Source organism: Chiloscyllium punctatum, chromosome 8 (assembly GCF_047496795.1).
Source record: "Chiloscyllium punctatum isolate Juve2018m chromosome 8, sChiPun1.3, whole genome shotgun sequence".
NCBI classification, from domain to species: Eukaryota; Metazoa; Chordata; class Chondrichthyes; order Orectolobiformes; family Hemiscylliidae; genus Chiloscyllium; species Chiloscyllium punctatum.
Genome location: NC_092746.1, coordinates 25,652,280 through 25,666,414, shown reverse-complemented (window position 1 = coordinate 25,666,414; position 14,135 = coordinate 25,652,280). Strand labels below are relative to the sequence as shown.

At 41.7% G+C, this 14,135-nt stretch overlaps 1 protein-coding gene across 1 annotated transcript in view; it reads right to left on the bottom strand.

The window, feature by feature from the left end:
- The window catches only part of LOC140480421 (zinc finger protein 385D-like), a 1,040,629-nt gene that overhangs the window by 816,689 nt on the left and 209,805 nt on the right, over window positions 1–14,135 (bottom strand). The window contains exon 3 of the mRNA XM_072575258.1: window positions 6,232–6,495. The gene's annotated coding sequence lies outside the window, so the exon portion shown is untranslated. The remainder of the gene's footprint in view (window positions 1–6,231; window positions 6,496–14,135) is intronic.

The window sequence follows — 14,135 nt, the reverse complement described above, 5'->3', positions numbered from 1 at the left end:
AATATCCCAGTCCAAATCTAGTCCCACCAGCGAGCACCTGTCCCATATCCCTCCAAACCCTTCCTGTTCATATACCCATCCAGATGCCTTTTAAATATTGCAATATTACCAGCCTCCACCACTTCCTCAGGCAGCTCATTCCATACACATCCCACCCTCTGCATTAAAAAGTTGCCCCTTAGGTCCCTTTTATATCTTTCCCCTCTCACCCTAAACCTATGCCCTCTAGTTCTGTATTCCCCCCACCCCATGGAAAAGACTTCATCTATTTATCCTATCTATACCCTTCATGATTTTAAAACCTCTACAAAGTCACCCTTCAGGCTCCAACACTCCAGAGAAAACAGCCCCAGCTTGTTCAGCCTCTCCCTATGGCTCAAATCCTCCAACCCTGGCAACATCCTTGTAAATCTTTTCTGAACCCTTTCAAGTTTCACAACATCATTCCGATGGGAAGGAGACCAGAATTGCATGCAATATTCCAACAGTGGCCTAACCAATGTCCTGTACAGCCACAATATGACCTCCCAACTCCTGTACTCAATGCTCTGACCAATAAAGGAAAGCATACCAAATGCCTTCTTCACTATCCTATCTACCTGCGACTCCACTTTCAAGGAGCTATGAACCTGCACACCCAGGTTTCTTTGAACAGCAACACTCCCTAGGACCTTACCATTAAGTGTATAAGTCCTGCTAAGATTTGCTTTCCCAAAATGCAGCACCTCACATTTATCTAAATTTAACTCCTCTGCCACTCCTCAGCCCATTGGCCCATCTGGTCAAGATCCTGTTGTAATCTGAGGTAACCTTCTTCACTGTCCACTACACCTCCAATGTTGGTGTCATCTGCAAACTTACTAACTATACCTCTTATGCTCACATCCAAATCATTTATATGAATGATGAAAAGTAGAGGACCCAGCACCGATCCTTGTGGCACTCCACTGGTCACAGGCCTCCAGTCTGAAAAACAGCCCTCCACCACCACCCACTGTCTTCTACCTTTGAGCCAGTTCTGTATCCAAATGGCTAGTTCTCCCTGTATTCCAAGAGATCTAACCTTGCTAATCAGTCTCCCATGTGAAACCTTGTTGAATGCCTTACTGAAGTCCATATAGATCACGTCTACTGCTCTGCTCTCAGTTACTTCTTCAAAAAACTCAATTAAGTTTGTGAGACATGATTTCCCACACACAAAGTCATGTTGACTATCCCCAATCAGTCCTTGCCTTTCCAAATACATGTAAATCCTGTCCCTCAGGATTCCCTCCAACAACTTGCCAACACTGAGGTCAGGCTCACTGGTCTATAGTCCCCTGGCTTGTCCTTACCACCCTTCTTAAACAGTGGCACCATGTTAGCCAACCTTCAAGCTTCTGGCACCTCACCTGTGACTATCAATGACAAATATCTCAGCAAGGGGCCCAGCAATCATTTTCCTAGCTTTGCACAGAGTTCTAGGGTACTCCTGATCAGGTCCTGGGGATTTATGTGTTTCAAGGCACCCACCACTACCTCTTTTGTAATATGGACATTTTTCAAGATGTCACCATCTACTTCCCCACATTCTGTATCTTCCATGTCCTTTTCCACAGTAAACACTGATGCGAAATACTCGTTTAGTATCTCATCTCCTGTGGCTCCACACGAAGGCCGCCTTGCTGATCTTTGAGGGGGCCTATTCTCTCTCTAGTTACCCTTTTGTCCTTAATGTATTTGTAAAAACCCTTTGGGTTCTCCTTATTTGTTAAAACTATCTCATATCCCCTTTTTGCCCTCCTGATTTCGCTATTTAGTATACTCCTACTGCCTTTATACTCTTCTAAGGATTCATTTAATCTATTCTGTCTCTATCTGACATATGCTACCTTTTTTTGTCTTAACCAAACCCTCAATTTCTTTCGTCACCCACTATTCTAAACACCTACCAGCCATTCCTTTCACCCTAACAGGAATATACTGTCGATGACTCTCATTATCTTAGTTTTGAAGGCTTCCCATTTTCCAGCTGTCCCTTTACCTGTCAACATCTGTGACCAATCAGCTTTTCAAAGTTCTTGCCTAACACTGTCAAAATTGGCCTTTCTCCAATTTAGAACTTCAACTTTTAGATCTGGTCTATCCTTTTCCATCACTATTTTAAATCTAATAGAATTATGATTGCTGGCCCCAAAGTGCTCCCCTACTGATACCTCAGTCACCTGCCCTGCCTTATTTCCCAAAAGTAGGTCAAGTCTTGCACCTTCTCTAATCGGTACATCCACATACTGAATCAAAAAATTATCTTGTACACATTTAACAAATTCCTCCCCATCTAAACCCTTAACATTATGGCAGTCCCAGTCTATGTTTGGAAAGTTAAAATCCTCTACGATAACCACCCTATTATTCTTACAGATAACTGAGATCGCCTTACAAGTTTGTTTCTCAATTTCCCTCCGATTATTAGGGGGTCTATAGTACAATCTCAATAAGGTGATCATCCCTTTCTTATTTCTCAGCTCAACCCAAATAACTTCCCTGGATGTATTTCCGGGAATATCCTCCCTAAGTACAGCTGTAATGCTGTCCCTTATCAAAAATGCCACTCCCCAATCTCTCTTGCCTCCCTTTCTGTCCTGTCACATTTGTATCCTAGAGCATTAATTTGCCAGTCCTGTCCATCCCTGAGCCATGTTTCTGTAATTTCTATGACATCCCAGTCCCATGTTCTTTACCACACCTTGAGTTCATCTGCCTTCCCTGTTATGCGTCTTGCATTGAAATAAATGCAGTTTAATTTATCAGTCCTACCTTGTTCTCTGCTTTGTCCCTGCCTGCCCTAACTGTTTGATTAGCTTCTGTTCTCATCTGTACCAATCTCAGATTTATCTCTTTCTTCAATAGTTCCCTGGGTCTTTTTTAAATTCCTGCCTAACTCTCTGTAATCTCCCATCAGAATCTCAACCCTTTCCCTTCCTATGTCGCTGGTTCCAATGTGTACAATGACCTCCTGCTGGGCCCTCTCCCCCTTAAGAACATCCTACACCCTCTCTGAGACATCCTTGATCCTGGCACCAGGGAGGCAACCCACCATTCTGATTTTTCTCTGCTGGCCACAGAAACATCTGTCTGTGCCTCGGACTAGAGAGTCCCCTAACACAATTGATCTGTTGGAACCCAACATAGCCCTCATTGCATTAGAGCCAGTCTCAATACCAGAAACTTGGCTGTTTGCGCTCCATTCCCCTGAGAATCCATCATCCCCTCCTTTTTCTAAAGCAGCATACTTGTTTGAAATGGGGATAGCCACAGAAGACTCCTGCGCTACCTGCCTACCTCTCTTACCTTTCCTGGAGTTAACCCATCTATGTGACTGTATCTGTAACTTATCTCCCTTCCTATAACTGCCATCCATCACACCCCCTTCTCCTCTTTTAATTCCTCATTGCCTCCAACTGTCTCTCCAACTGATCCATTTGATCTGATAGGATTCACAACCAATGGCATTCATTGCAGATATAATCCTCAGTAGCACATAAATCCTCCCTAAACTCCAACACCCAACAAGAAGAGCATATCACTCTACTAAAGGCCATTTTTTCTTCTTCCAATCTACAGACCCAGAAAATGGCACTATCTTATTCTTCTACAAAACATTGCTCCAGGCTAACTTAATACTTATGGCTTATGTTTTAAAGTTTAATCAAGAAACATATCTTAATAAAACATGTAATCAAGAATGAACCCACTCTACTCATTACTGCAGACTTACTGTAAGGGCACACATAAAACTATTCTATTCATTTATCTGTTTCTGTGCTGTGACCTCTCCAAAACAGGTTCCTCGAAGATTAGTTGTGAATTTCACTGTTTGTTAATTTTCCCAGATGCACTCTGATGTCCAGTGCTACATAAATTCAAACAGCAAAGGCAGGAACTGTGCAGGTTCACTGCTGTGTCAGTTAGCAGTGTGGGTTTCTTTCTTTCTCTCTCTCTCCCATGCTGACTTGACCATTTACTGCCTTTGCTTGTTCCTCTCCCTTTTAAAAGTGCCGTTGTTTTGACTTGTTTTTCTCCAAAGTTCCAAAACAATGCAACAGCATATAAAACAGTAATTGCTGATCCTGGGATTCAAGGAAATCACCTCCAACACCTAAAATACCTCAAAAAAAAGGAGCAGCCTATTACAGCCGGAAAATTTTCCTGTCCTCCATCTTGGATAATTGATCAAGATTCCCATTGTACTCCTAGATAACTTTCTTCACTGTCTACTATAAGACCAATTTTGATGCCATCTGCAAACTTATTCACTATGTGTCCTATATTCTCATCCAAACATTTATATAAATAATGAACAATAGTGGACCCAGCACTGGTCACAGGCCTCCTATCTGAACAACAATCCCATAGTACCAACCTCTGTCTCCTATCGTGAAGTCAATTTTGTATCCAAGTGACTAGCTGTCCCTGGATCCCATGAGATCTAAGCAGTCTACCATGTGGAACCTTGTCAAAGGCCTCGGTAAAGTCCATGTAGAATTCCCATACAAGGCCACCTGGATAAAGCATGCTTTATTCAGGTGGCCTCGTGTGGGAGTTCTATTAAGGGGTTGTGAGTTGCTTCTGGGAGCAGGGATCGTGTTGTAGTGAGGCTGGTGGCTTGCTGATGTTAATTTGTGTTGGTCACGATTCAAGGAAGATGGTGTCCATGGACCATACAGGGACAGTGTGCTGATGACACAATTGGATGATGGCTGGGACTGACGAGCTGTAGCTAACAGGTACCTGTCTGAGTTACATGTCGAGAATCTGTTCCCTCCACATTCTCAGGAAGGAGATGAAGATTGCAAGTGGCATTTCAAAAAGGTCTGTTGGGTATTAAAGAAGATGCAAATTCATGAAAATAAGTTGCCATGCAATAATGGAAGTCTAAAGTCAACATTTAAAGGTTAAGGAGAAACTTGCAGAACATTATCTCAACGATGAGATTCTGATTTTTCACTTCTCCTCACTATACCAACTTGCTCGCTGTTAGTCATGCCACACCAGGGTGAGGGAGATTCTGCCTTATCTGCACAAATCCTTGGATCAGAGCTTTGAATTTATGATCCACCAGTTCATAAGAGTTATCCTATCAAATCTCTGAGCAACTATAAATTTGGCAATTAAATCATTCCTCAACTTTCATTACTTAAGGGAGTACAACTGAAGTTATCTCCTTAAAACCTGACAACATTTACATACCTTTCTCAAGCCTGTGTATTGTTTCAATACAAAGGTATTGTGCTCAAAACCAAATGCAGGACTGCAAATATAATTTGTACAAGTCTGAGTTCAATTTCGACATCATCTTCTCTTAAGGTAAAGAAGAGCGTTTCATTTTTGTTTTTGTTTTTTTGCACTTGTTCTCAACTCTTTAGTGATGTCTGCACACAAACACCTAAGTAATTTGCTCATCACGGCTTCTATTAAGAAAATATTCTGATTTGTCAAATCAAAACTAGATGACTTCCCTAGTTCAAACTTTATCTGTTACAGATTTGTACATTTACTTAGCCCGCTTTTAACTTCCCGTTCCCAACTTAATATCATCTGCAGCAGTGTTTATATTACTCTATTCCTCCTTCCAGTTAATTAAAAATATATAATGAGAAACTAAAGTACCATTACAAGTAGTAAACATTTCCATAATATCCACTGCAATAACTTCTACACAGTAACCGTACCATGTAACAGTTTATGGGAACACATTTATTCACCAAACTTCAATAAATTCATCTCCTTGATGCACATCTCTCCAGCACTAATCAATCTAGTGTTGTAAAACAAAACACAGCACTGCTAACACTGGTGATAAATCCATGCAGAAATACCTCCAATTAATGACAATTCCAATCATTAAATTACAGAATTATGACACAATACTCTACTATAGAAGATTTCTTCCTTGTAATGTAATAGTGAATTATATAAAGCAGAGATTTCTTTGAACATTAATCTACATGCAGAAAATTATGAAAGCTGTGAGCTTGTACTGTCTCAGATGATCCCAAATAAAAATCCTTAAGTCCACTGGAGATTGTTTACAAAAGGTCTGAAGAGCAATCAATAAGAATTTCTGATTGATTTTTGCTAACAGGAGTAAATAGTACTTCCCCAAAAAAAACCTGAACCTGATTGAAATAAACACAGCTATCATATCGTGTCACATAATGCAAGTGTCAAGAATAACTTCAGAAGCATTACCCGAGCTCTGAGGGAGATGCCCATTGTTAAGTTGCTTTAGTCGCTTCTGATGAGATTTCCCATTGTAGTGAATCTGTGTCTGAGCAGCTGAATTCAGTTGAATGTTGCACACTTCACACAAAGTATAACTGGCTTGCTTCTTCTCCTGATTTCCATTGGCCACAGGAAATCCAATCTCTTCCGTTATATGCACTGAAGAAAAACCAAAGGCAGGTCTTTCTTCACACGGTTCATTAGGATTCTGAGGCCTCTTCACACCTGAAACTAAATATTCAATATCACTTCAAAATATATTTCAGAAAGCTAATAGCCATTTGTTACCATTTAAATTTTTTTTTAACATATCTGCAGAACTAGGAAAGCAGTGCTAGAGGTAGTAAATGACACATTAAACACAAAAATAGAAAGACAGTTAAGTCAGGCAGCTTTACGTCAGCTTCTGCAAATGACAATTAGTTAACTGTAATTGGCAAACAAAGGGACTATGTTGAAAAGGTTTATGAGATTTGTCAGTGGGAGCTAGAGTTATAAGCTACAAAGGTTGAAATAATATTAAATTACTTTGACAGCTGATAACTAATGGGTGAGCTGTTGGCCTAAATGTTTTAGAAATGTGCGACACTTGGGAGTGTGAGTTTTTTTCAAATCAGGACAGACATATAACAGATGGCAGAGTTAATGCTATGCATTCTATACTTTTAGCCAAAATTTGGTTCATTAACAGGACATGAGCATCACTGACTAGACCAGCATTTATTGGCCATCTTTAACTGGCCTTCCTAAAGTGGTGGAGAGGTCACCTTCTTTTACTACTGCAGTCCGTGAAATGTAGATACGCCCACAATTTATGCTTGATTTTATTCTATTCAGACTTTGTAGCAGTTTGATACAACTGGACAAGTTGCTAAGCCATTTCCGAAGATATTTAAGAGACAAGCATATTGCTGCAGGTTTGGAGTTACATGTAATTCAGACCAGAAAAGGAGTGCAGAGTTTCCTCCCTTGAAGGGCTTTGGTACATCTGATGGGTTTTTACATCAGTAATGGTTGCAAAGTTGCTACTGTTGAGATTAGCTTTTCATTCCTGAACTTTCTTTAATTAATTTAACTTAAATTCCACCAGTTTGCTTGATGGGACTTAGCCTGTGTACATTAGTCTGGGCCTCTAGATTACTATTCCAGGGACATTTCCTCTACATCTCTGCCTCTGCCTTAAATTATCACAAGGTTTATTTCTCTAGCAATTTTTTTTAAGAATGCTTGGAAAATGATAATAAATGTAGCATTAATCCTCATTGATAAAGTGGTAATAAGCCTTTTTGAACCAAGGATAATGATCTTAATAGAAGTGAGTGGCTTTCTGGACCACTTCATGACACCACAAGGATATAAATAAATCACATTGGATGAAACCTATTTGATATTAATTCCACTTAAATTAATGGATGAAAATCAGAACTTTGGGGTCTAACATATTTCATTTCCCATTATTCACTGATAATTATTCATATTCATTGGTACTGGAGTTGGTGCATTTGGCCAATATCTATCTAAGTTGGGATAGTGTGTTACTTGTTGGGGGAGGGGGGGTGATTTCCCACACAAGAAGCCTTTGACTTCTTGATGGTAGAAGTAAGAAGTTTTTAAATCTTAGTTGTAAACCTGGGTACTGGAGCACTGCAAGTATTATTTATTGAAATTCTAAATGTCAGTACTGCAGGAGACAATGAAATTTCAGTAAGTTCAATACATGAACAGGGATGAGATCCAAAGGTCCTGGATAATGAACCAAATTATAAGGACAGTGACCAAATAGATGTAATAACCCTTGTAATTTTCAAACCACACAATCGACAAAGATCATTTGTTTCCAAGACAGCATATCAACTTTCTTTCCAAGGACAATCCCACAATGTATAAAGCTGACAAAGGAAATAATCTCACCCTTATCAATTGAAATCTTCAAGACTCACCTTTCGATTACTTGCAATTATAAGCTTTCAGTATCAGGACCACAATTTTAGCAGAGCATGCTTTGTTTAGAACATAAGATTTAGGAGCAGGAGTAGGTAATACCGTCCCTTACTCTTTCTCTGCCATTTAATGAGATTATGGCTGATATCACCTTGACCTGCTTGCCAAAACTCTTTAACCCATGACCAATTAAAAGTCTGCCTAACTCCTCCTTAAATTTATTCTGCATCCCAATGTCCACCACACTTTGGGCCAGTGAATACCATAGATTCATTACCCTTTCAGAGAAGTAATTCCTCCTTATTTTTCTTTTTAATCACCCACCCCTTCACTTAAAACTATGACATCTTGTTCTAGATTTTCCCACAAGGGGAAAGATCTGCTCTATGTTTACTTTATCAATCCTTTGTTGCATCTTACATACCTCAATAGACCTCCTCTCATACTTCAAAACTCTAGTGAGTACAGCTCTAAACTGCTCAATTACTCATCATAAGAGGAGTCATTTATCTCTGGAACTAGACTAGTGAACCTCATCTGAAATGCCTCCAATGCAATTGCATCCATCCTCAAGGAAGGGACTACAATTGTACGTAGACCTCTAGATATAATCTCACCAATGCCTTGTATAATTGCAACAACACTTCCAGATTTTTATCCTCCATTCCTATAAAATGTCAAAACTCTATTTGCCCTCCTTATTACCTGCTGTTCTAGCTTTCAACAACTCAGGCATGAAGACACCTAGATCCCTCTGCACCCAAACATTTTGAACGTTCTCTCCATTTAGAAAGGAATTGACTATTCATTTGTCCAACCAAAATGGATAACCTCACACCAATCCACATTAAACTTCATCTGCCAAATTTTTGTCCATACATTTAACCCATCTATATCTGTTGGTAAATATCTGAATTCTTCCTGAAGACTTACTTTCCTACCTATTTTAGCATGATCTGCAAATTTGCAAACTATGATTAGATTCCATTCCCTACAGTATAGGGAATAGCCATTTGGCCCAATAAGTCCACACAGACCATCCAAAAAGCAACCCACCCAGACCCATTCCCCGATCCTATATTTGCCCCTGACTAATGCACCTAATACTATGGGCAATTTAACATAACCAATTCACCTGACCTGCACATCTTTGAATTGTGGGAGGAAACTAGAGCACCTGGAGGAAACCCATGCAGACACGGGGAGAACATGCCAACTCCACACAGACAGTCGCCCAAGGTGGGAATCAAACCCTGGTCCCCAGCACTGTGAGACAGCAGTGCTAACCACTGAGCCACCGTGCTGCCCTCTAAGTATAGTACATTCTATCCCTGCATCCAAGTCATTAATATAAATTGTAGTTGGGCCAAGAACCAAACCCTGTAGCACCCCACCAGAAAATAACCGATGCTCTGCTTTCTGTTGGGTAGCCAACCCCTAACCCCATGCGATGTTACCTTGTTGAATTACCCTCTTGTGTAATACCTTATCAACTGTCTTCTGGAAGTCCAAATATGTTACATCAACAAGATCTCCATTATCCACTTTGCTTGTTACTTCTTTGAAAAACTCTTATGGGCGGCACAGTGGTTAGCACTGCTGCCTCACAACGCCAGAGACCTGGGTTCATTTCCCGCCTCAGGCAACTTTCTGTGTGGATTTTTGCACATTGTCTGCATGGAGATTGCCTCCAGGTGCTCTGGTTTCCTCTCTCAGTCCAAAAAGGTGCAGGTGAGGTAAATTGGCCATGCTAAATTGCCCATAGTGTTAGGTGAAGGGGTAATTGTAGGGGAATGGGTCTGGGTGGGTTGCTCTTCGGAGGGTCGGTGTGGACTAGTTGGGCCGAAGGGCCTGTTTCCACACTGTAAGTAATCTAAATTTATGAATTAGTGAAACATGATTTGCCTTTCATAAAACCACGCTAACTCTGATGGATTGTCTTTTGACCTTCCAAATGTCCCATTACTCCATCCTTAATAACTGTTTCCAACAATTCCTCAGTAACAGGTGTTAAACGAATAGGTGTCAAGTTTCCTACTTTCTGACTTCAAGCCTTTTTGATTAAACCTGCATTAACATTTTTCCAATCTACTGAAACTTTTCCAGAATCCAGAGGGGTGGCACAGTGGCTCAATTGTTAGCACTGCTGTTTCAAGTGCCAGGGACCCGGGTTTGATTCCAGCCTTGGGCGACTGTCTGTGTGGAGTTCGCACGTTCTCCCTGTGTCTATGTGGGTTTCCTCCAGGTGCTCCGGTTTCTCCCCACAGTCCAAAGGTGTGCAGGTTACGTGAATTAGCCATGCTAAATTGTCCAATTTGGTCAAGGATGTGTAGGTTGGGTACAATAATCAGGGGTAAATGTAGAGTAATAGGGAAGGGGAATGGCTTTGGATGGGTTACTCTTTGGAGGGTCGGTGTGGACTTGTCGGGCCGAAGGGCCTGTTTCAACACTGTCGGGATTCTATGGAATTTGGAATATTATAACCAAGACTTCCCCATCTGTGCAGCCACTTCCTTTAAGATCCCTGGATCAAGCCCCAGGGACTTATATGTCTTTAATCCCAACAATTTCCTCTGTAGCTTTTCCCTATTGCGCGATTGTTTAAAATTCCTCCTTTTCTCTAACTTCTGCAGTAGCCATTACTTTTGGGATGGTTTGGGTGTTCTCCATACTGAAAATTGAGGTAAAATATTGATCTAGTGTTTCTGTGTTCTTCACACTCAACTCCCCAGTCTTGTCCTCTCAGTGACCAATATTCATTTTGGCTATTCTGTTCTTTTGTACATACTTACAAACGCTTTGGCTATCCTGGTTTAGTCAGTGATACCCATATAAATATTAACACACTATGAATATTTGTTTCTCATGCTGACACAACTAAATGAAATAATAAACAACATTGCATCGTTTCAGCACCAAGAATATCCCAAAAGGTGGGGACATTCAGCACTTCAAATTTCTTTCTATTATCAAAAAGATGGAAAACTTACCATTTATGTCTTACAAAGAGAGGGAATTTTTTTAATGGTGGCAGATTATTTTTCCACTGGAGGGCACCAGAACTCAGAAAACCATTGGCATCATGAACACCAAGTTACAGAGACAGGCAATGCTTGTGGGTGAAATTGGACCTCATCATTTTATGAATGCAAAATGAAGGTAAAAAGTATACCTGTTATGTCTAACAAGCTGCCTAAAGTATGCCCAACATCACTACGTTCAGACTTAATACTGGTATCAATGATTACTGTTTGAATGCAGCAGGAGTTCTTCCACATATGTTAATAGAGACCAACTATACGCTACATGGAACCACTTTGAAACTCTAGGATACATCCCAGGATTCTTTGGATCTCCTGCCCATATTCAGACTCACATCACTGTATTTATAGCTGGGTCTCTTTAGAATCAAAACCTTATGCTTTAATGTTGTAATATAAGCTCCCGAATGCTGTACTCATTGTAATCAATGTACCATTGTATGTGGCACTATGTCTGTCCTTTGTGTGGTGAGGGGAGAGTACAGATTATGAGGTGTTACTGCCAGACCGGCCCAGTCTAGAAGGATGGCCATGGTCAGTCAGTGACTTGCTTCTCTCTATGCAGGGTTGGTAGTGGCATTGCCATAAGATCACAGAAACAGGTACAGGTGTAGGACATTTGGCCCTTGAATCTTGCTCCACCATTCAATAGGATCATGGCTGATCTGTCATATCTCATGTCCACTTTCCAGTCCTTTCTTCGAACCTTAGATTCTTGATCAATAGGGAATCAAACTACCTTAGCCTTAAATGTGTGCATGTGTACATCATGTAAACCTCTGGGGGGAAATAAACTCCTCAGTCTTAAATTAGTGCTCCTTTATTGTGAGATTATGCCCTCTGGTTCTGAACTCTCCCATGAGGGAAAACATCCTTCAAGCATTTACCCTGTCAAGGCCCTTAAAAATCCTTTAATTGTCAATTAGATCACCTCTCAGTCCTCTAAATGCCAATGAGTAAAGTCTCAAGCTGTTTAATGTTTGCTGAATCCCTCCAAATAATAAGGTCATCCCAGTGAATCTTGTCTGAGCATCCTCCAATCAAATAATATTGTTGCTTAAATAAAAGGACTAAAACTGTTCACAGAACTCCATATGTGGTCTCAGCAGCACCATGTTCAGTTGCAGTAAGACTTCCCTACTTTTATACTACAATCCCCTTGAAAGAAGGGACACCATTCCACTAGCCTTTTGGATTACCTGTCTCACCAGTGTGCTAGCTTTCAGTGTTTTGAATACAAGTACCCAAACTCACAACGTTGCAGCTTTCTGCAGTTTTTCACGATGAAAATGACACGTTCATTTGTTCTCTCTTTGCATTTTCCCACATTGTACTCCATTTGCCAACTTTTTGCTCACTTCCTTAACCTATCTAAATCTCTCTGTAGACTGGCTCCTGAGTCAGTGAACAGGTAAAAAGACTCCTGTCCAACACCAGGTCCACCAGGCCCTCCATGTCCCTGTCTGTGAAGAGAAGGTTGAGATTTCCTTCTCTTTGAGCCATGTCGTCTGTGATAACATTCAAATAACTCAATGTGACAGCCAGTTTCTGGATTGCAGCATCTGTAGTGGTATGCAGCTGGGATTTAAATTGCAGCCTGAATGCCAGAAGCTCTTGGCAGTGATGACGCTTCCTCCTCTTGAGAAGATTGCCCTGCAGCTTGGTTGCCTGACTAATAATGTGACTAGCAGAAGATTACATGAAAATGTTGCTTCAAGCCTTAGAAGACCAGACACAATAAATTTCATTTGACAAAAACACACTAATTCAAAATGGGAAAGATTGTCCCTCTGTTTCTTTCTCCACTGACACAGACTGATATGCTTAGGGTTGTTGTGGTTCTGTTCGCTGAGCTGGGAATTTGTGTTGCAGACATTTTGTCCCCTGTCTAGGTGACATCCTCAGTGCTTGGAGCCTCCTGTGAAGCGCTTCCATGATGTTTCCTCCGGCATTTATAGTGATTTGTCTCTGCCGCTTCCGGTTGTCAGTTCCAGCTGTCCGTTGCAGTGGTCAGTATATTGGGTCCAGGTCGATGTGTTTGTTGATAAAGTCTGTGGATGAGTGCCATGCCTCTAGGAATTCCCTGGCTGTTCTCTGGCTTGTCCGATAATAGCTGAAAATGTGTTGCTGGAAAAGCGCAACAGGTCAGACAGCATCCAAGGAGCAGGAGAATCGACGTTTCGGGCATGAGCCCTTCTTCAGGAATGAGGAGAGTGTGCCAAGCAGGCTAAGATAAAAGGTAGGGAGGAGGTACTTGGGGGAGGGGCATTGGAAATGCGATGGGTGGAAGGAGGTTAAGGTGTGGGTGATAGGCAGGAGTGGGGGTGGGGGTGGGGGCGGGGGCGGAGAGGTCAGGAAGAAGATTGCAGGTTAGGAAGGTGGTGCTGAGTTTGAGGGTTAGGACTGAGACAAGGTGGGGAGAGGGGAAATGAGGAAACTGGAGAAATCTGAGTTCATCCCTTGTGGTTGGAGGGTTCCTAGGCGGAAGATGAGGCGCTCTTCCTCCAGCCGTCGTGTTTCTATGGTCTGGCGATGGAGGAGTCCAAGGACCTGCATGTCCTTGGTGGAGTGGGAGGGGCAGTTGGGTTGGTTGGTCTGGGTGTCCCAGAGGTGTTCTCTGAAATGTCTGCAAGTTTCAGGTGGAGGGTGTGGGTGGTGTCCCGAACGTAGGTGGGGAGTTCTTGGACTAAGGGGGACAGGACCGTGTCGAGGTATGCAGAGATGAGTTTGGTGGGGCAGGAGCAGGCTGAGACAATGGGTCGGCCGGGGCAGTCAGGTTTGTGGATTTTGGGCAGGAGGTAGAAACGGGCGGTGCGGGGTTGTGGGACTATGAGGTTGGAGGCGGTGGATGGGAGATCTCCTGAGGTGATGAGGTTATGGATGGTCTGG